The 21,091-nt window shown below is 40.0% G+C and overlaps 1 protein-coding gene across 2 annotated transcripts in view; it reads left to right on the top strand.

Annotated features, from left to right (window-relative positions):
- The window catches only part of plxna2 (plexin A2), a 215,696-nt gene that overhangs the window by 55,274 nt on the left and 139,331 nt on the right, over positions 1–21,091 (top strand). For both annotated transcript variants that reach the window (XM_077730404.1, XM_077730327.1), the window contains exon 4: positions 18,833–19,184. The gene's annotated coding sequence lies outside the window, so the exon portion shown is untranslated. The remainder of the gene's footprint in view (positions 1–18,832; positions 19,185–21,091) is intronic.

Raw genomic sequence — 21,091 nt, 5'->3', positions numbered from 1 at the left:
CGACTTCATTCATTCCCAGCAGTCTGAGGGATGTCGGTAGGAAGATCGTAGTGAGAAGCTTCCAGGCTTTTTGGGATGTGGCCATGGAGCATCTTGGTAAATGTGCTCAGACAGATGAGTCTTGCCCCACAGCGCCGCCTCCCAAGGGCACACTGACATTTTCGGGGGACAATGTGGGATGTCAGTGACATAGAAAAGATTCCTTTTCCCTCCCCCTTCCTGACTGGCTGTAGCTCTATGCGCCCCCTGCCCCATTCACTGTTTTGCCTCGCTGCTAATTTCCTTGCTGCTGCTGACTGCTGCAATACCCGGCTCAGATTTCATTGTGTTTAAGGTCAAAAGACTTGGGAAAGTTTCCCAAAATCAAGGTGGTGATGCACTGAGAAGTGATGGCAACAAGACACAGCTAGCAAGGGTTGTTGATCAAGTGCAGGAATGATACACGGCAGAAATTGTTTTCCCGTCTTAACTTTCATAAGAATTGAAAAAAGGGATTTGTGGAAGCATTTTGAGCCTTTTTTTAAAATGGAAGGTTATTATTGCTTTTTTTCCCCCTATTCCTCAGCTAGGTATTGGTAAAACAAAAAATCCTAATATTGCTCCACTTTGTATGGCAATAAAACCTTTGCAGGTTAGTTATTTTATCCGGCCAGTGAAGAAAATCACAAGCATATGTTTTGGTTGAAGGTTGAATATACACTTCGGTTCCAAGACACTGATCATTTCTTTAGCGTCGTTATTTTTTTATTTCTGCCACTACTGGACAACATTTACAAAATGAAAAGATGTGTACTTGGGTTGTGCTTGGATGAATTAATAGACATTGAAGTCTACTTAAACTCAAGAAACGAAAGTTAGATACTGAGCTAATATTTTAATGTTTGCTCTATTACCATTTTACATCTTGAGGTCATGCACAGTAAAAATCATTTTTCGTGACTTTAGAATAACATTTTTCTCTGCTGTGACAAACTTACACAATACACAAACTATATACACCCTGCTGTCACCCACTTGAGTAATGCTACACATGACGGGTGAGTTCTCTCTACCCACAGGGAAGACTTTCTCCTGGGGAGGTGCAATTTTGTCCGCATCCCATCACTGGCAATCACACACTGTACCTTGAAGAGATGGGGGCCCCCGCAGCTTGATTGACTGCCATGCTAACCCAAAATGATGGCTGCCAAGTCTGCGGGTAAAAAGACACAAAACCGTTGGTGCTCCAATATGTTCTCTACATTGTCCAGCAAACGGAAATGATCGCTGTGTGTTAAAAGCTCATCCTTTTCTGTATTGCTTCTAAATATCATTGGAACCTCCCAGTCGCAATCCATTTAAGATATAATAATTTGCGATGGAACCAAAAGGTTCAGGATGGAGATGAAAGGTGGTGCAAAAACAAAAATAATATATATATATATATATATATATCTAGGCGGCTCGGTGGACAAATGGTTAACGCGTCGGCCTCACTGTGCTAAGATTGAGGTTTCGATCCTAGTAAGTAGTGCAGGATGTCCCTAGTCAACTGGGAGAAGCTCCTGCTCAATTGCACACTTAATGATGACAAGCATTGAAGAGGGTGGATGATGAATTTCAAAACCAACATTGTCTGGGTTCATATTTTTATCAATCGGAGTCTGAAATCTCTGCAAGAAGCCCCGACCTGATATTCCCACATTTAGTTATATTTAATTGATCCCATGATATAGGTCAGTCAATATCTTAATTTAGAGTATACTGTCTTAGACTGGCATCTTAACTATATTTTTTTCATTGTATTGTTTACTACATACATCGCAAAACAAACGGTCCTCTCTTACTGTCCACTGCAGAGGGAGAACAAAGCCTCCAATCAGGGTCTTGAAAGTTTTTTGACGTGGGCAGCAGCAGGTCAAACACTATTAACTTTCAAGGGTCTGCCTGAGAAGCAATGTTGAAAGCATCCAATCAAATCAAGCCAGTAATTTGTTTTCCACCCGTTGCGTTGCTAAAGCCATTTAGTTGATCCAATTAGCACCCCGTGTCACCCTGCAGCGGACACCAAGTGGGCAGAAAGAGACCCCAACGGAGGTCTGTCTGTCACATAGGATTTTTGTTTGATGCTCTGCTTTGATTGCTCCGCTTTCCTGCGCTGGGCTCAACTGCAGGAGGCTAAAAGAGAGCCAGTTCAAGACTGGTGGGATGATAGCATGACTCCCGCTGGGCCAAAGGGACAGTGATTGGGCAAGAGGCTCAGCGCCCGCTGGGTTAGATTGAGACAGAAAGAAAGAGGTTGCACACCCGTCTGGCTATTTGCTTCTGAGAGGGAATCCATGTGGAAAGACTCATGCCTTAATTGGCGCGAGTGGCAACGGACGGTGCCTGACGAGACTCGTTAATCAGAGTCTCGTTGAGGAGGCTATGGGCTACGATAGAGACCATGCAGCGCCGTGTGTCCACAGCGTGCTTGTACACCTCCCATCTGGTTGTCGTGGTTGACTCATCCTTACGGGGATACTCGCGCCAATTCCAAATGCCGGCCGACGCCCTCGCAGCTGTATTTGTCACACTCGGCCACAGGGATGCGGCAGTAATTAGCATCCGTGTAGCCGGCCACACATGAGTGGCATAGGCACAACATTACAGGACCAATCATGTAAGGAGCATGCACTTCTTCAACCTGCATCTGTCTGTCATGTCCAACATCGGCTCAGTAAATGTGGGGGCTATGTGAAGTGAAGTAGGCACCCATGTGGAAGAACTGATAGCACAGCTAGAAGGAACTAGGATGCAGTCCCTGTCTTTATTGGACTTTTGAAATGTCCAACAGTTACTTGGCCTTTTCCACTATAAGTAGTCTTTACCGTGTATGGTTCTTGTCATTATTGGTGAATGTCTGGTACCGTTGCAAAATGTATGTCACCTCTAACAGCTCGTTCAAACTCCTTTTTGATGGGATGAAGCGCCTCCATCACTGACAGCGTGAGGCACTTACCTAGACGCAAGTGCAATCATAGAAGATGGATTCAATGTATTTGCCTATGATTAACATTTGATCAGTTAAGCCAGTAAAGTCAGCTCCTCCTGCTTCCTCCCAACAGTTATGAAAATGGTAAGCAAAGTAGACAAAAACAAAATATTGAGGCTAGGCTCTTTACAAACTTGCATCTTCTCACCCAGACAGAGTCTTCCTGTCCATCACTGACTGAAATTCCTATAGAAAAAAAGTCATAAAAGAGCATCATTCCTCTTTTGTGTTCTTTCAGCATGTTTGCACTCATCTTCTCCAGGTCACTTCACCTAATAGATGAAAATAAAGGCCTCGGGGTTAGAAGTTTGAGCAAACTAACATCTATGTTTCAGAAACTGCCCTTTTTCCCCGGTCTTTTGTTGCATCTCTTTCTGCCACGGGCGTGCATTGGGAGAGAGGAGTCACTTAACTGCCTCTTGTATTGCCATTTTGGCCGGCCATTCAGTGGAGGAACCATTAAGGAACTTTGTTTGTGTCACTGTCGCCCTTTGTCAATGTCCTCATTCTCTATTTTGCACAGAAGAATATTTGTGTTAATAGCTTTACTATGCCAGAATATAATAATTATTTGTGGATTGTGCCCATGCCAAATTAACGGGGTCGTCTCGAGTTTTACTTATTATTTTTAACCTTGAACTAAAAAGACAACATATTTGTAGCCCGACGCACTGATTTTAGTCCATCGGGAAAGAAAGGCATTTCTTGTGACAGTATGCCAAAATCTAATTTCTGGAAATGCCGTGACAGAGTACGAGATGAATTCCCTAGCAAGCTACACCTAGCTAGTACCCCACAGGTTTCCAAATGTTCACTGCATAGACGGGCTGAACATGACGGTCACATCCACTGAACAGAAGGTTTTCAAAATATGTTCCTCCAGGCTTTTTCAGAATGATGGTAGCAGCATTCACAAGAACTAGCCCAACAGATCAAAATTTAATCAACAGGCAAATGTTACACTGTTGTCTAAAATCACTCCTAGGAAAAAAAGGCAAATGGGATGGATAGCTGGAATCATAATTTGAATAGTAATGAAGTGTGGCCCCGTAAGAGTGTAAACACCTCTTGTGAGTGACGTTGCCTTGTGGTCCGGAAATTGTGTAGCACGGGGAGAGAGACACTTTTTGATGTCAAATTGCTTCAAAACTACTCGACCGATTGAGACTAAAGCTTATTATTTAGTGTCAGGTGATTACAGAAAGTAGTTGCGGCTTAGAAAAATGGAAGGTACACTTTTGGTCAAAATAGCACTTTGGCTAATAGTGGCCAATGTAAAACCAGTTCTTCATAATGCCGGGAAACAACTCCAATCTGTTGAATTAGATTCTTATGCTGGTTTTAACACTAGTCTGGCTAAATCCAAAACCCTATGGTCAATTTTTGTTGCGTCTGGGACTTGGGTCTCTCACCAGCGGTTTCCATATTTTACCACACAGGTTCGCGGAGAGCCATGTACACACATCAAAAGAGCCACATATGGCTCCCGAGCCATAGGTTCCCTACCCCTGTTTTAGTCCCTCGAACCACAATTGCCCGAGTGTGTGTTATTTGTCCCACCCCTGTGTGCAATAGCATAGTCTTTCTTATCATACAAAGCACGCGATGAAGAAACATTTTGCCTGGTGGGCACAGTTAGTTTCGACTGTCCGCCTACCAGAACTTTAATTGTCCTTCATGTTGTGAAATTCAAAAAATGTTGAAAAGAATGCCTGTCTGCGTGCCTGACAGCTAGATGCACAGTGTTTGTGCCTGTGGGTGGGAGGGGAATTTTTCAGTAAATGTAATAGAATGTGGTCTGTGGGGAGCAATTAAAAAGCAAAAGATTTCTGTACTGAGCAAAAAATCTTTACTTTGCATAACCTCGCTGCCATTGTGTCCCTCAACCGTCTCTTCAAATTCGTGCCCAGACAGTCCATTGCTCAAAGGACATAAATTCCTCTCCTCTGAAAAGGAGAATGGCGCTGACAATTTGCCGGGTTCTTTCTCCTCAACCTGTCGCTTTTTGATAGCGTGCCCACACAACTTAAGCTGTGAATAATGGTATTTTAAAATCCTCACTAAATATTTAAGATGCACTTCCAGCACCTGCTATTCCTTAATCAGCAAAGGGAGCCTGTCAGTTAGTTGAATAGATTTGACTGAGATGTGGATGGCTGTCCTAGAAATGGAATTCACTGGCAAGGCTGATGGAAAATGTCACGCGAGTAAAGTTAATAATCATAATAATAATAATAATAAATTGCAAAGATGACTCTTGAGCGAGATGACTTTAAATGTTCTCATCTAGAGAAAAGCCTGTGGTGCGTTATTCTTTACAATTCCACAACAGTTTTATTTTCCTCTAATGAATCACTGCATGCATTCGTAGGCATGTGATAAAACAATTTAAATTCACAGTATGCCCATGTAATAAACAGCTTCGTCTTGGTGATGGCCAATTTTAAACGATCACAGCTCCATACATCTCTCAGCTTCCACTCTCACAACAGGGGGTTAATAGACAAGGCAGACCTGTCGCCTGGGGAGGCTAATTTCTGAAGCGCTTCTGTGAACTTGCTTTGCAAGTGCTGCTAAATAACAAAATGTCCTGATGGATCAAAAATTCACTTACATCTTTCATACTGGAACGTTTTACCTCATTTGGTTCAGGGCAATGAATACAGATTTTTTTTCAGTAACAGTTGAACCACCCAATTTCAAAGCATATGCACTGTTTTATGTGATCATTTTCACTTTCTGTCCAAAATGTGAACTGAAACATCATATTTTTCTGTGTCCACAAACATGTTTGCCTAAAGTTTTGATATACTGAAGCCGAAAAGCACCAAAGTTCTGAAAACACACGAGATTCCTGGATTGAATCCCATCTTCTTACCGACTCCAATACTATGTGGTACTGAAAAACACTTGGATCGGGACATTACTAAAATGAATCCATTCTAGCGCTTCATTGTGTTGTTGTTTAACAGTCCAGTCATGCTAGACTGAGTTAAAATATGTTGAAAATATTCAATTTGAAACTTTAAAGGATCATTTGTAAGACATTGCATTAAACCTCGCCTTCCTATTTAATGGTCATATTCCGATACCTTCAACATCACTGTTATTGGAGTGTCAGGATTAAATTCACAATGGGTAAATAATTGGATTAGCACCCACAGTGAAAATCCCATATTGCCCATGGCCGTTTCTATTCTCCCGAGAAAAATATGAGCTAGTATGAGTAATTAGCAGCAAAGCTTTGCATTATTATGGGTTTCCTTAAAACAGAATGTTTTTTCCCCAGTAAATCCCATTTACATATAGCATGTAGACAGGAAATACACACAGTTACTACTTCAAATAAATCAATTTTTCACTTGTGTGTAGCAAGCGTCATCTCACACAGATTTAAAGTTTGTCTTAAGACTTATTGACATGAAATCAGAAAGCATTGTGTTGGCTCAGGCGCTTTGTCAGTGAAAGTATCGCATCTCCAACAAGAAGTTTCTAATTTCACTCTGGTTTATTGAGGCGTCAGATTGCAACTGCCGACCGCTCGCGCTCTGATGGCCTTTTGGACCTCAATGTTGTGTTTCAATCAGGAGGAATGATTGCTCGGCTGGCTCCTACCTGCCCGCGTCTTCTCGTAATTACACCTCCTTCCATTTAGGAACACTCATGGCTCAGACTGCTGGCCGGTGAGGAATGTTGTGACGTTATTGCTTATTTTAAAAACACATGTAATCCGTATTTCAGTCCGGTTTCATCATTTTGTGTTGAAATGTGTTTTGAATCTTGTCGAAAAGCAATTACATAATTTTTTGATATCACCAGGATTTATTCAATAATGGTAATTTCATTGGTGCTCAGAGACTAGAAGTAAATGTTTAATGGTACTCATACAATCAAATGTTTATAAAAACACTGCAATGTAAAAGTAATTCTTTGTCCTGTCCTCTAGTGGTAAAAACATTGGTCAAATGGTGGCATGCTAATATTGTTCTATATTGTTTCACTTTAGAGAACCCACTGAATGGCAAAAAAATAAGAGTTCTGTAAAAAAGTGAGAAAAGCCGACAGAAGAGAAAGACTCAAATATTTCACCATTTGGACAAGCAAAAATTGGAGAATAGTCAAAAATAACACTGAAATCCATCTGAATACTTTTACAATATCTATTTCCATACACTTTAATTACAAAATAATTTTCTTAATCTCTCATTATTGGGCTTTCTTGGCTGATTCCCCTCATTCATTTTCCCAGCACAGCTGCTTAAACATCAGACATACTGTCTCCATAGCTTGTTTGGTTCCAAAATTCAACATTCCATTTTTTTTTCACAGACATTTTTGGGCAAGGGTTATAAATTACATTATAATGATGGGCCATTTTGTTGAATGGTTCCCAGTACGGAGTAACATTGATAGAAAAAAGCTATCATGAGCTGCAGGCCAAAATAGCTGCCATTATCATCTGTAGCTGACAGCAATGGGAAATAAAGTGAAATAGTGGGGGAAGCAGAGAGTTAATATACAAGCACGGGCAGGATTCGGGTGGTTGCTTGAAAAATGTTTTTCAATTCAGTTACTGGTTACCTGTTAAAAAAAAATGTCACTGAGCAACTGACTTGGTTTTGGCCCTTTTAGCAGCTCTGTATAAATGTGCTTTCTGTTACCTTTCATGGTAATATATTACTGAACTGCTTCTTGGTTCCACTGCTTAATCTTCAATCATCTTTTAATTATTGAGTAATGCTTGAATTTGATCTCAATTTACTTGTTAATTTGTGATTTTTGTTTAAGTAAACCAAGTATGGATAATTGGTGTCCCTCTCCTCTGCCCACTCTCCAGTAGCTACAATATGTCTTCTGAATATGTTTAGCTGAGGAACTCGGAACATTTTTCTCCTTTTCGCTTGATTGCCACTTAAAGATGGGCTGTCATCATCACTGAGTCAGACAACTGTGAAGGGACAACACACCGAGGGTGGTTGTGTCAAGTTTTTTTGAGTTGTGTGTTGTCTGTTATACATAAACTGCCTAGCAATGGGTTGCTTTCAACAAGCAAGAGCTGCTGCTTAGTCGGCTAATAAGCTACTTTGGCTGACCGGTGTGGTCCTTGAGGACACATTAGTGACAATTTTTTAGCCAAATAAAATTATCAACCACTGTAACATAAGGCACAGTTCAACAAAGCTGCACCCCAGCCACTGTAATTAATGCACGTTTTGACGATTTATCAAACAAAATCTTTACGTACCACGCAGGTGTACCACACTTTGACCAACACCTCTTTGGATGACGGAAAACTCAGAGCCATTGAAACCAAGATGCCTATTTTTGTAGGCCATGGGTTAACATAAATTCTTGGGTAGATCTGTTGGATTAGAAAGACATGGTTTGTCATTAGCTTCACTGCAAAACTTCTCTAATGGACAGCATCCTGTTGACACGTTTTCAGATGATACTCGTCTACTTGTGTAAGTGATCCCTTTCCCGCCTGCTGTTCCACAAAACCAAAAAAACATTTGTGCTTACAGAACCACTTGTGGGGCCATGAAAAGAAATGTGGCATGGGATTAGGAGAATAATCCTATCTGCAGATGTTAAGAGACTTTGGCTGCATATGGTTTGCTTAATCAATCTGCGTTAGATCCTGGCTTGTCTCATTAATTCGCTCAGTCGACTGTTGGCACCATCTGTGTTCAGGACCCTGGTTTGTTTCAAGGTAAAGTTCCCCCAAACCATTTTAATCACAATTTTATCAGTGGTAGTGAGATGATTTTACAGAAGTGTACCAAATACTCAGTCATAAGACATACAGGTGACCATTCTAGGACATTTCTCACCTCTTGCCCTTCATTAACTAAGGCCTTGAACAGGTTAAATGCTATTTTACAACAGTTAGCAACCACCCTCGGACCCATGCTTCCAGTGTCATTGGGTTTTGCCCATTTTTTTTCCATTTTTTTTATTGAAGAAAGGCCAAGCAGGTTCCTTTTCACAAAATACCCCTTATAAATTGCCCTGAAAAAGACTGGCTACCAGTCCCGGAATATACCTTAACTCTTGTACAAAATCACCTAGGATGACTCGCACCCAGAATTCAATGCAGACAGGCCCTACAGACCATAAGGTCACAATTGTCACCATTTTAATATGCCTAAATGTGCAAAGTACCTTAATTTTTTAACAGTAAGGACCCTGTGGCTTTTAGTCTAGTGCAGTTTATTTATGCATTTTTACAGACTTATGAGCGATATTTCTTTTCGTATAAATACTCCATTATACAATGTGGAGACCCAGACCTCACATGACCACTCGAGGTGTAAAAATGAACCAATTTGAATCGTTTATCTGTTCGTCATGTGCGGTCCAACTGCATGGTTTAAAGGCTATGAATTGTTTTCTCAAGGAGTAACTTTATCTTGAGTATGCACCGCATGGCGGTGATTAGTCTGTAAGGACATCAGTCTGTTTAATTTCATTATTGCCTTTTTCTATTTTGTTTCCTTTTTCAAAAGGACTTTTCGTGTCCAAATGGGCTCCGATATCATTGTAAAGTTACTTGTATCAGTTCATAATATCTTTAAACGTCAGTCCTTTGTTAAAATATTTCCTTGGATTCAGCAAGCTAGCGTACATTCATATCTGCTGTTCCCAGCTTCTTTTCCCGGAGAAGTGAGTTAAATGGAAGATTGCTGATTGAGGCTGGGTCAAGCCCACGGAGGCAAGGTGCATGGCATGGACCTCTCAGGTGAAATCAAGCGTAAAAGCGGCTGTCATGAGGTAGCAAAGAGGAACCACGGAAATGGATTGTCGCCTGAGCTGGATCTGACTTTGGATAACAGGCGAGCTACTCCTTTGTGTGTGCAGATACACCAATGAGCAGTTAGCGAAGGCGCTCATCCTGAAAGTCGATATGTGTCGCATGAACCTTTTCCAAGCAGAGGTCGCAAAAGGTCAGCCTCTGCCAAGTAACAACTGTGCAGCGTTAGATTATACCAATAGTGAAACAGTTGCAAATCAACTATTTTTGCTCTACTAAGCTGTCACAGTAGTCACTAGAATTTTTAATTTTACCCACAATTCCTTAGTCAGCAGGTGTCGGATTTGTTTGCTTTAAATCCCTGGTCATTAACTGTTGGGAAGATATCACCTATCCCTGGGCTTGCCTACAAGGATGGGCAAGTAACATCGTGCAATGACTACAAGAGCAGTGTCTAAAACGTTGGCCAAAGTACAGCAGAAACTTAGCTAATGAAGAGAAATTAAACCTTAATCGCTGTAGAAAAATCGTACCAGCTGTCTGATTTACTGACATTATATATTATTTTAACTTCATTTTTAATTGCCTATGTGTCAAAGCATCATTCATATGCAAAGAATAATATGAGCCCTTTCATAAAATTTGAGTTCAGCATGATTACCAAAATCTAGCTCAAGTGTCACCTTATTTTTCTTAACATAAAACATAAAAGCTTAACAAAATTGTTTGGCTTTAACACGCATTTTTGTGTCAATAATGACTAATCTTTTTTTTCTTCTGTGCTGAGTCCTAGTAGCAATCAAAAGACAGGGGAGTTGCTTTTGCTTGCAAGTTTCAGTGCGGATTTTCACATTTTTATGAACTTTAAAAAAAATTCTTCAGTGGTGATTCCAAGTAGCAAGCTGAAGACAGGGCACCTGCTTTCACATTTTTATGAATTTAAAAAAATAAATTTTCTTTTTAAAAATAATTAATAATCCAAGAAAATCATGATTTGTGATAGTTGAAGTCACGATAATCGAGGGACGACTGTAGTAGTTTATTTTCGCATCTTATTTGCTCCAGGGGTCCAAAAATTGAGCATGTTTAGCAACACCCATTACATCATTATACACTTTAAAGAACAACAGATTCTTTTAATATTAGAAGAGGTGTTGGGGTGACTTATTCAAGATTGATTAAGGGATTTGGTTTCACAATTGCACAAAGCAGTGCTGCATTCAGGGTCACTGCCAGGGGGTCAAGCAAACAAATGTACCTGTCAAAAGGCTCGCTCAGGCGTTGACTCTTGCATGTTTGCACTCTAAGAAACAGAAAATAGTCTCCAACTCACCCGCACCCACCCGTGTTCTTTTACGGGAATACTTAATTCTCCTGTTGCGATGGAACAATTTCCAAAATAAATCCAATTGCTATTTTAAAAGTGTCTAATGTTTGACAGTGTCATTTTCCACTGCCAAGATCCAAAATAAGTGCCACAGGCATTCTTATATTTTATTTGCTGGAAAAGATCACACGCCTTTTCCACGAATCAGTGAATCTGCCGACTAAGTAACCATTATGCCGAGCAGTGATTCCCGACAACTGTGCCGTGGGACTTGAGTGTGCCATTAAAGATCATCAGCTTTTCCCTAGTATAAATTATCTAGTTTCAATTGCATTAACTGGTCTGAAATGTTTTTATTCACTTCAAAGTTTTTATCTTTATTTGTTTATGGGAGTGACTTATGGGCAGTGGGCAGAATAATGAAATGCGTGTCAACTCAGTTGCAGAATGTACATCATGACCTGTAGAAGTCCATTTCTTGACATTTTTGTTTGGTAGTTTAGTGAGATTTGTCAAAATTAATAAGTGCATATATATGCCATTGCTTCATTAAATTGCACAAGGCCAGATAAATGGATTAAGCCTTTCTGTGTGAATTGGGAAGTAGCCCGGGAACTACTATGATATTGACTTGGCTTGTTGTTTATGATGACTTATACGGCAACACAAACGATCTTTGTTTTATTTGTGATTTTACTATCACTTACTGTGTAACCATCGTCTCAGGCCTTCTCTCACAGTATACAGTATGTATAATCAAAGGGCCTATGTTGTTTTGCTGAGGTTGAAATAATGCTAGTCGCACATGTCGGTGTCTCAAGTGCTGTGCTTGAATTTCATGTCCTATTGTTTCCCCCTGAGAGCCGCTCTGCATGAGTCTGGGTCAATATGCAGCTAAAGATAATGCTTGGTAACTTAATTATCTAATTCAATCTACTAAAATAGGATCAGGCTGACTTTTTAAAAGATAAATAATGACACACACTAGACTTTTAGCCAAATTGCTTACACAATTGTATTCATTCTAATGGTGGGTTCTAGAAAGAGAATCGCTTTTAGTTGAGGTTTGTTAACGAGCCGTAAATTGTGCCGAGGCAGGAATGCTGTTTCTTCAGAATAGTCTATCTCAATCTCTGGTATCTTAAAGCGATATAGCTATTTCTTAACATTTATATTAGTTTCAAGATGCTCTTGTGTTTTCATCTCTGGCGGCTGCAAGTCTCATTTTTAACAAAGCTAACAAAGCATTTTTTTTTTACATTTATTGCTATTGTTGTTAATTTGTAGAGAACTGCAACATAGGAACAGTTGTTCCTTTTGATATTGTTGTCTTTTGTCTAAATCTTGAAGCTGTTGCAATGTTCACTTTAGCATACCTGTCAACCTCAGGCCGAGGTTTCCTTATTAAAAATCCCCAATTACCTTATTAGTTACTATAATAGACATTTTTAAAATTCAGTTCCAACACCATATTAAATGTGATTGCGACACGCAGTGTTAGTAATAGTATATTGAGAAACGACGTTTAATTGGATTTTAGTTATCATAGTCACTGATGGTGTATTGGTTCATTCACCTGACTTTGATGCGTGGAGCGTGGGATCGATTCTTAATCAATGGCGGTGTGATCGTGAGTGCGAATGGCTTTCGGTTTCCGTTTCTGCTCTGCGTTTGGTCGCCGCTGACCAGTTTAGGCTCGCCTTCCACTCAGCTAGGATAGCCACCAAGGCAAAATCAGGTTATCTACAAAATGTAATATCCTCCATTTACTGTACTATTATTTCTTTACTTGTTGCTACATTTCCTTTATGCCTGTTGTTTTAATCGTAAGTATCAAATTGCATATGTTAGATTGATTCTGTCATCATGACACCTGGGGAATTACTTAAAGTATGTTTTTCCTTGGGTATACAGTCATAATCACTGAGAGAGATTCAATTACAATCCTATACGCACAAAGGTTCGGCCTGGGATGTAAGAAATTAATGATCTACAAGACTGTTATGGGATGCGCCTCCAACTTGTATCCGTGACAATGCACACATGATGCAGTGCACCCACTAATGTACTCGCAGCTCCATTAACTCAAACTCTCGGAGGGATGCAGAGTCGCTATCCCCCATGTGGTGCTCCTCTGCTCCCGTTAAATGACTTTTCAGAGCAAATTTGAAAACATAATAGGGAATTTGACGTCTCTGCACACCCCTGCTATCTGTGATGCTTTCTTATCTATAGTCAGTGCCATGAGGCCCAAACAAGAGGGATGATGCCCCAATTCAGGTTTTTTTATTTATTTCGAAATTTTCTTGTAATCTTTCATATTGCGCAAACATTTGTGACTGTGTCTGGGAATGCTTCAATATCATGTCAAACGTGTACTGTGACGTGTGTCACATCATCATGTTTACATAAATAAATATCAGGACTTCTTAGCTGTTACTTTGGTGGTAACTTTTGAGGATTTTATGCCGTAATGAGGGATTTCACTTGTTGACGACGTATAATTTGAATGTGTTTGGTGAGTGTTGATAAAGCAAATGTATTGGATACATATCTAGTAATCACATGTGAAAGAGGCTTAGGTTGGATGGGAAAACATCGGTTTTGGACTCTTCGCCCTGCATAAACAATATCAGATGTGTCTTGTAAAAAAAAAAAAAAAAAAAGTGAAAATTAACCTATGGTTGATAAGGTTGGTAAGAAGCATAGTTTGATTGGCTTCAATGATCACGTGATCACAAAAGGAGGTACATACAGCATTATAGCTGCGTACACACAATATCTGACAGCAGCCTATCCCGCCCCTGCACATGTGAGTAGTAATCATAGCGTCAATCACTATCCTCATGCTGTCACTCAGGATTCAAGCTGCTGTTTGGAGAATCAACACCCTTGGCAGCTTATTCTACCTTCCAGAGAATTGAGGAGAAGTCAAACAGCGGCCGCTACCCCTTATCACAAATATTTAATGTTTGCGGATTTAGACCCCTCAAATCTTCTGACCATTTCACACCTTTCAGTTTTCTATAGCTGTAAAATATCAAAATACCCATCATATTTAGCAATGTAGGTTCGAAAATGTGGGCCCACGTGGATGGCAATATTGTCGGATGAATAATAGTATTTTTGAGAAAACGGAGATTGAAAAATTGCCTCTCATGAGAGGTACATTATGTTCAAATCGCCGCAATGCCCTGAGAAATGTATTATTTAAGTTTCTGGTGAGGATATTCGCTCTTTATTTTGGTTTCTTGTTTACTTCCATGTTTACTTTGTCTCCATGTTTATGGCTGACACCCATTTTAGGGTGCCCCCCAACCCCCTACTACTGCCCATACTTGGCATAGGGATAGGCCCCAGCAACCATGCCAAACTTGAGGATAAATGAATGTACTTATTGATATCCTTAATTCTGGTGTAACTAAGTGGGTTAAATAGACTCTAGCCTGAGTTAACTGGTCAAATTTACAGTGCAATTTAAAGATGGAACAAGCCACCATTCTGTGATTCCTGCTAGAGTCACAAAGTTTTGTGGAAATGTGGCCCTGATGACCCTAATAAAAATGTAATTGGCATCATATAATCCTGTTAGTATGGAGTAAAATTGGGTAAACTGAACATGCTAGGTTCCTTTCTTTTTATATATTTTTTAAACAAATGACTAATTTTCAGGTGGCGATATGAAATACAGCACAACTAAAAACAATGATGTTTGCATTCTTAGGCAAATTTGTGTTGATCAATTTAATCCTTGTCGATTCGTCCGTTGAAACATGTAAGAATGAAAGTTTACCAAAATGTACCCAAATATTCCCCCATACCAATATTTTTCAAAAATACATAAATTATGTAAACATTGTGTATCAGTAGATTTGACAGAAAGTGTGCAATAATAGAAGCAATGGCAGATATTTTTGTTATTCCTGACATACTGCGTTTTACTAAAATACAATTTTCTTCTTAACTTGACCAATATGTAATTTTGTTCCGCTTTCTAAATTCAGATTTTTAGGTTTTGCTGGTAAACAGATGTCATCAAATAAAATGGAAAAATTCAGATTGTAAAACTGAGACAGCCACGTTTTAACATTTTATTTCATTTTTGCAGTTTTCACAACAAAGAAAATCTCCCATACCACAGACTTGATTATTTCAGTGTACCAAAGGCTTTTTCATTTTTTAAAATGTCATTCAACTTTCTTTGAGCTATTCTGTTGTTTACTATTCTTTGTTTTACACACCTAAACTTAGATTAGACGCAAAACTGCAATAATTCCAAAAAGCCCTCCCTTCTTCTTGACCTCATTCAACTTGGTCTCCAGCTTTGATTCTGAATCTACTATGTGGTGGCAGATTAATTGGTGGACACGCTTTACCTTTGTCCTTTTCTTTGTATTTTTCCCCCCTTGCAATTTAATGAGTATGTCAGATTGTGATGGTGACATTTCCCTATCGACGCAGTCAATCCCTCCCATTTACATTTCATATCAAGTGACGGGGCCGCCCCTGTGTGAAAGGCCAGGTTGGATTAAAGTATCACGGTGATTGGACGCTATCCTGTGGACTGGCTGGCAGGCAGGCGCACTTCCTAAATCCCTGTCTTGGAAGGGAGCAGCTCTCATGCTGCCACTAAGCTCTCATCCATCATCGTCTACCACCACAACCCAAACCCAATACCTGGGAGATCATGCATGGTGGCGGTGTAACATTGGATATAATTGTCTTGTCCTTTAACTATCTTTTTCTCTTTTGATTTGGAGAGAAACCAATTAGATGAGTCCACACAAGAGATTCTCATGATGGAAACAGTTCCAACAACAACAGTTCCACCATTAAGGGCGCAGTGCTTTTAACACGTTTGTGTTAAAACCACAAAATTCTCCCCCATAACTGCTGACGATTCAGTAATGCTTCAATCAATGCTTGTCAATACGTTTTAATTTCATTATACAAAGACATTTGACGTCAGCCAAAACCTGATTTAAAAACAACTCAGTCTTTCGGGCAATATTATCAATCATTCATTCATTTGTTTATTTCCTATACCGCTCATTCTCACAAGGGCTGCAAAGGGTGCTGGAGCCTATCCAGACCCGACTATGGACACCAGGCGGTGACCCCTTCAATTGGTGGCCAGCCAATCACAGGGCTCAAGGAGATTGACAACCATTCATGCTCCCACTCATACCTAGAGGCAATTTAGAGTGTTCAACCAGCCTAGCATGCATGTCTTTGGAATGTGGGAGGAAACCGATATACCCGAAGAAATCCCACACAAGCCTGGGGAGAACAAATTCCACACAGGGAGGTCCGAACTTGGGATCAAATCCACAATCTAAGAACTGTGAGACAGGGATGCTAACCACTCGCCCACTAGGCAGCTAGTGTCAATCATACGTATATCCATTGTCCCATTTTTTTCTTCCTCTCCCATTTATCCTGCTCATGAGCCCATCCCGACTTACTTTGCACAAGTGGCTGGTACACCATGAAATGGTAGCCAGTCAATCACAGAGCATAAAAACACATTGTAATTAAGTACATTTAAACAATGATGTCCATGAAGGATATCCAAGGTCCTCGTTGGTATGCACAGCAATGCTTCATTCTCTCCCCTGCAGCATTTCATTTTGCAAGTGTGACTGAGTAAAGGAATGGAAAAAAATATGTAGGAGATTACCGTGTTGAACAATTTGGTTCTGCTTAATATAGACTCCTTTGATTCAGTCCTGGGCCCCTGAGATGAGCACTGGTGAGGAATGATTGCAATGCGCGAAGGAGCGGCAGCTCATTGGCTCGTCAGGCACTTCAGCGTAATACCAGGTCATCCCTGCTGAAGTGTGGAATCGAGCCTAATTAAAACAAAATGCTTTATCAAGAGCCTAGGCGAGCCAGGAGCACTAATAAAGCAAGTAGCCAGCAATTTCCTGAGATTTCACCACTGATAAGTTTTTTTTATTAAAACAAAGTGGATGGAATTGCTTTATTCGTATACTTTGCTGCTACATCCTCTAGTATTTTCTTTCGTGTAGACATAGAGTTCTTATAAGCAAAACCAGGCATGCATTGATCTGTCAGTTATTTTTAGACAAATCCATGCCTTCATCTTTGTTGATATTTTTTGCTTTGAATGAAGAAAGATGGAACGAAGACCGGAATAAAGTAAGAAAGGCCTCTGTCATACTTAAACAAAATTCTGATAGAGACCACACACAATTTTGCAATATCTGTGATAAAAACTGTTTCATCACCAAATGGTGGATCGAGTAATGGTGCAGCGAGGAAGTATCCCCTCCGAAAAAAGAATCAACGATTGATCGTCCAATGTTTGGAATCTAAAAAGTAAATTTGTCCAACCCACAAATACAGTGTGGATTGTTTTGAAAGGCTATAGGCAACGATCAAACTCCACATTTATGGACTTCTCTACTTGGTAACAGATACTCTCCGTATTTTGCTTTCTTGCCGCCAGTAACATTTCAAATGTAGTCATAATTAGAGTATATGGCCAAAGGTCATCCAATCATTAAAAAGGAAACTTGCTTGCTCAATTACTTTCCCCTGTGTTGCTTAGTGTGCTTGGCCTTAGGAGACGCCATATTGCAAGTGTAACATATTTCCAAGACTTGGTATTAGACTTGGTATTTTTTCAAATAGCTTCCTCTTAAAGTAGCAGAGTAAATCACAAAGTGCTGTTGGCACAATGTAGCTGATTGTTTTTCTTTTTTATGTCGACATAATTCATCGGCTCTGACAGCTGAATGGCTGCACTGATGTGCAGAGCGACGGACCATCTGTATGTTTGACTCGTTCTCCGCAGCTATTTCAGCACCACCGTGTCTCCATATTGATGCCATCTGAGTCCAATGAGTTGTCGCTACAAGTCTTATATGGAAGATTGCTGAATGCTTCAGTGCCTGCTAGCAAGAAGTAAATAATACTACTTCTTAATAGTACTACGGTGGCACAGTGCTGGGTGGTAAGCATCCCTGCCTCACTTTTCTGAGATCGAGGGTTTAAATCTTTCTCTTTGGAGTTTGTATGCTCTCCTTGAATATGTGGCTTTTCCCTGGGTACTCCAGTTTCCTCCCACATCCCAAAAAACATGCATTGTAGGCTGCCTAAACACTCTAAATTGCCCCAAAAAGCAAAAAAAAATGCTTATCCTTGTTTTTATTATTTTTATTTTTTAATTTATATATATTTAAGATAAGCAGTGAGGCTTTTAATTCCTGCCTTGGTCAGATCAAGGTCTGGTCTTCAGGGTGAAGTTCAAGGTCAAAAGTTATATCACAAAATGTACACTCCCAAGCATTCCAGAAATTACATCTTTGCATTTTCCCAGTCCAACAACACTCATTTTAGATTGATGGACGTTTGAAATTGATATCTATCTATTTACATAATCCCCAACTGGATTGTCGTAAAATTTTGAACTTGAAGTTTGACAACTGGCATCATTTGTGTATCGAAATTTGAGATGCTTATGTTAACTCTGTCAGGTGAACTGACACAGAATGTCAGGGTCATGGTTCTTGCTGAAACCTTGCCAGGAAGTGTACGATCAACTTTGTAAACTCATTTAGTTACCCCAAATGCAAAAACCTCTGCTATTTTGAAAAAAATCAGATTTAAGATGTAAGACAGGGTGTCCTAGGAAGATAATTGGTGTCATGTGAAACATTGACAGTTATGGTTTCTCATCTAATTGCCTCCTCGCATTTGCTTTTCCTTACAGTCCGACTTGCAAATTTCATGGGTCGGCGGAGAGACAGAATGGTGCTTGACTGGAGTCGACAGGTTGCCACGCGTCCTCGTGACTGCCTCAAATATGACTGCCGGGTGTGGGAATTAGCGGCATCACGAGAGGCTGCTTTGAAAGCTTCAAACTTAGTGTGAAATGGTCGCATGCGAAGGCTTTGATCATCCCCCGCGGCCGGACATCGCCCCGGGGAGCCCGGACCCTCGCTTCTATTGCACCTGACAGCATCTGGATGAGCGCACTTTCAGGAAATATGCTCTGCCACGATTCAACCTTGATCACACGCGCCTGACTGCATGCTCACGCAGCACACAGTAACGGACATCAGGTACTTTGTAACACTCAATCACAATCTTCAAAGCAATTCAACTTAGACCTCTTTTGTATTGTCTTACTTGCTGTATATTTGTAAACATTGCATGCCCAGGTGAGGAATCTGTGGCCTATGCACATGGGGGCACAGAAGCTTAATTAACAAAATAATTGGTCATCATTTGAACTGGCAATTTGGAGGGTGCTTCATTATGGCACTTACTGTAAATATTACTCATTAACAGAGCATTTTTTTTAAACATTAACAAGTAGGAACTAGGAAACTTTACATGAGGCCAGATCGATGGAACCAACACGATTTGATGTGGAAAAAAAACGATAACATTTGTTTTAATCTAGTCATGAATCATAGAGAAGGGAAGTCAGATAAAAAAAATGTATGGATACCTAATGGAAACAGGATTTCATGCATTTTTAAATACATCATGCAAAGCCTACCAGCATGACTTTCATCCCCCATGGCCACAATGCAATAAAAAATGGCAATAATTTGCTCAACGTTAAACCTAATTATAAAAAGCATGACGAGCCCATATCAAGTACACATTCCGGATGGAAAAACTCGTAAAATTGAGTGTTTCCTGTCAATTCTTGGACTGACACATAATACAATGTTATGAACATAAGCAATATTTCTCTCGTCGACTATCTGTACAACCTTCGTGTTCCCTACTTTCTAGTTAAACCTTCAGGAGAGCATAGATATTATGCTAGGTCAATTTAGTTATTTTTGCTTTATAAGTTCTGGAATAAAATTCACTTCTAACCCCATTATGATGAATTTAATTTGCTACGATCTCAGTCAGGCTAACGCGTTTACATGTTCTGTATCTGAAAAGCCCAGACAGACATACCCAATTATTTAATTTTCTCTGCCATATAAGTGCACTGAACATTAACCCCCATCCTCCTCTGGGTATAAAAGGTGTCTCACTTACCGTTGATGCATGATACATGTTGCTTCTAGTCTGATGAGATTTAAAAAGATCTGGATATACAGTATGCTGTAACTGCACATCCTGTTCACAATTATATCCACGTACATTTTGCTTTTCCGGACTGTCATTTTATTGAACCTCCTAGAAAATGGCTTGTTTAAAAGCACCTTATCACTAAAGTGTGTTTCTCCAACTCGCCACTTTTTAATTTCTTTAAAAAAAATGGAGGCAATACTCTTTCTAACATGGCATGTGGCCCATCTCTTCAATAGGAATTGAGTTATAGTTCCATCAAGCAAATCATGTCTTGAACCGAGCTGGCCCAGTGAAGTACAAATTTGCTATTTGATTACTGCTTTGCGTTGACGGGGATCTATTTGAGGATGCAACGTGGTGGAATTCCAATATGGACGCCCTCTAGCCATTGACCCCGTCTCTCTAAGTGGGCTCCATGCTTTTAGTGCGTGTTCAACGGTTGTTGTTGCCCGTCTTCTGCCTCGCGGCTCCTCGGCAACACTTGTGATGGTGCCCCACGCCGGCTTCTTCTCCTGGCTCATTTATTATTGACGCGTAAGTGAATGTGAATAACCTACTTTTGGAGTCAAGAAGAGCGATAAGGCGCTTTTTCAATGCACAAGCAACACAATAGTGAACAGATGAAGACATTTCTGTTGAATTGATTGAGTTTTAGCCGACAAATACCCCCCAAAAATGGCATTTGGAACTTTTCTGACTGTAGCCAAAGTCATGCAATTAAGAATTCCTAAACAATTTTAGTCAATAAATTAATTAGTCACACAAACTATCAGAATTGGGTGCTCTTGTGAGAATATGGTGCAAAATCTCAGTTGAACTGACATCAGTGTGTTGATACATTTATATGTTTTTCTCTCTCTTTTTCAAAAAAAATAGATTTTCTGAAAGTATAGTAGTATTTTAAAAAGACCAACTTCCACCGATTAAT

Source organism: Stigmatopora nigra, chromosome 1, assembly GCF_051989575.1.
Source record: "Stigmatopora nigra isolate UIUO_SnigA chromosome 1, RoL_Snig_1.1, whole genome shotgun sequence".
Lineage (NCBI taxonomy): Eukaryota > Metazoa > Chordata > Actinopteri > Syngnathiformes > Syngnathidae > Stigmatopora > Stigmatopora nigra.
This window is presented reverse-complemented; position numbering and strand designations above follow the sequence as displayed.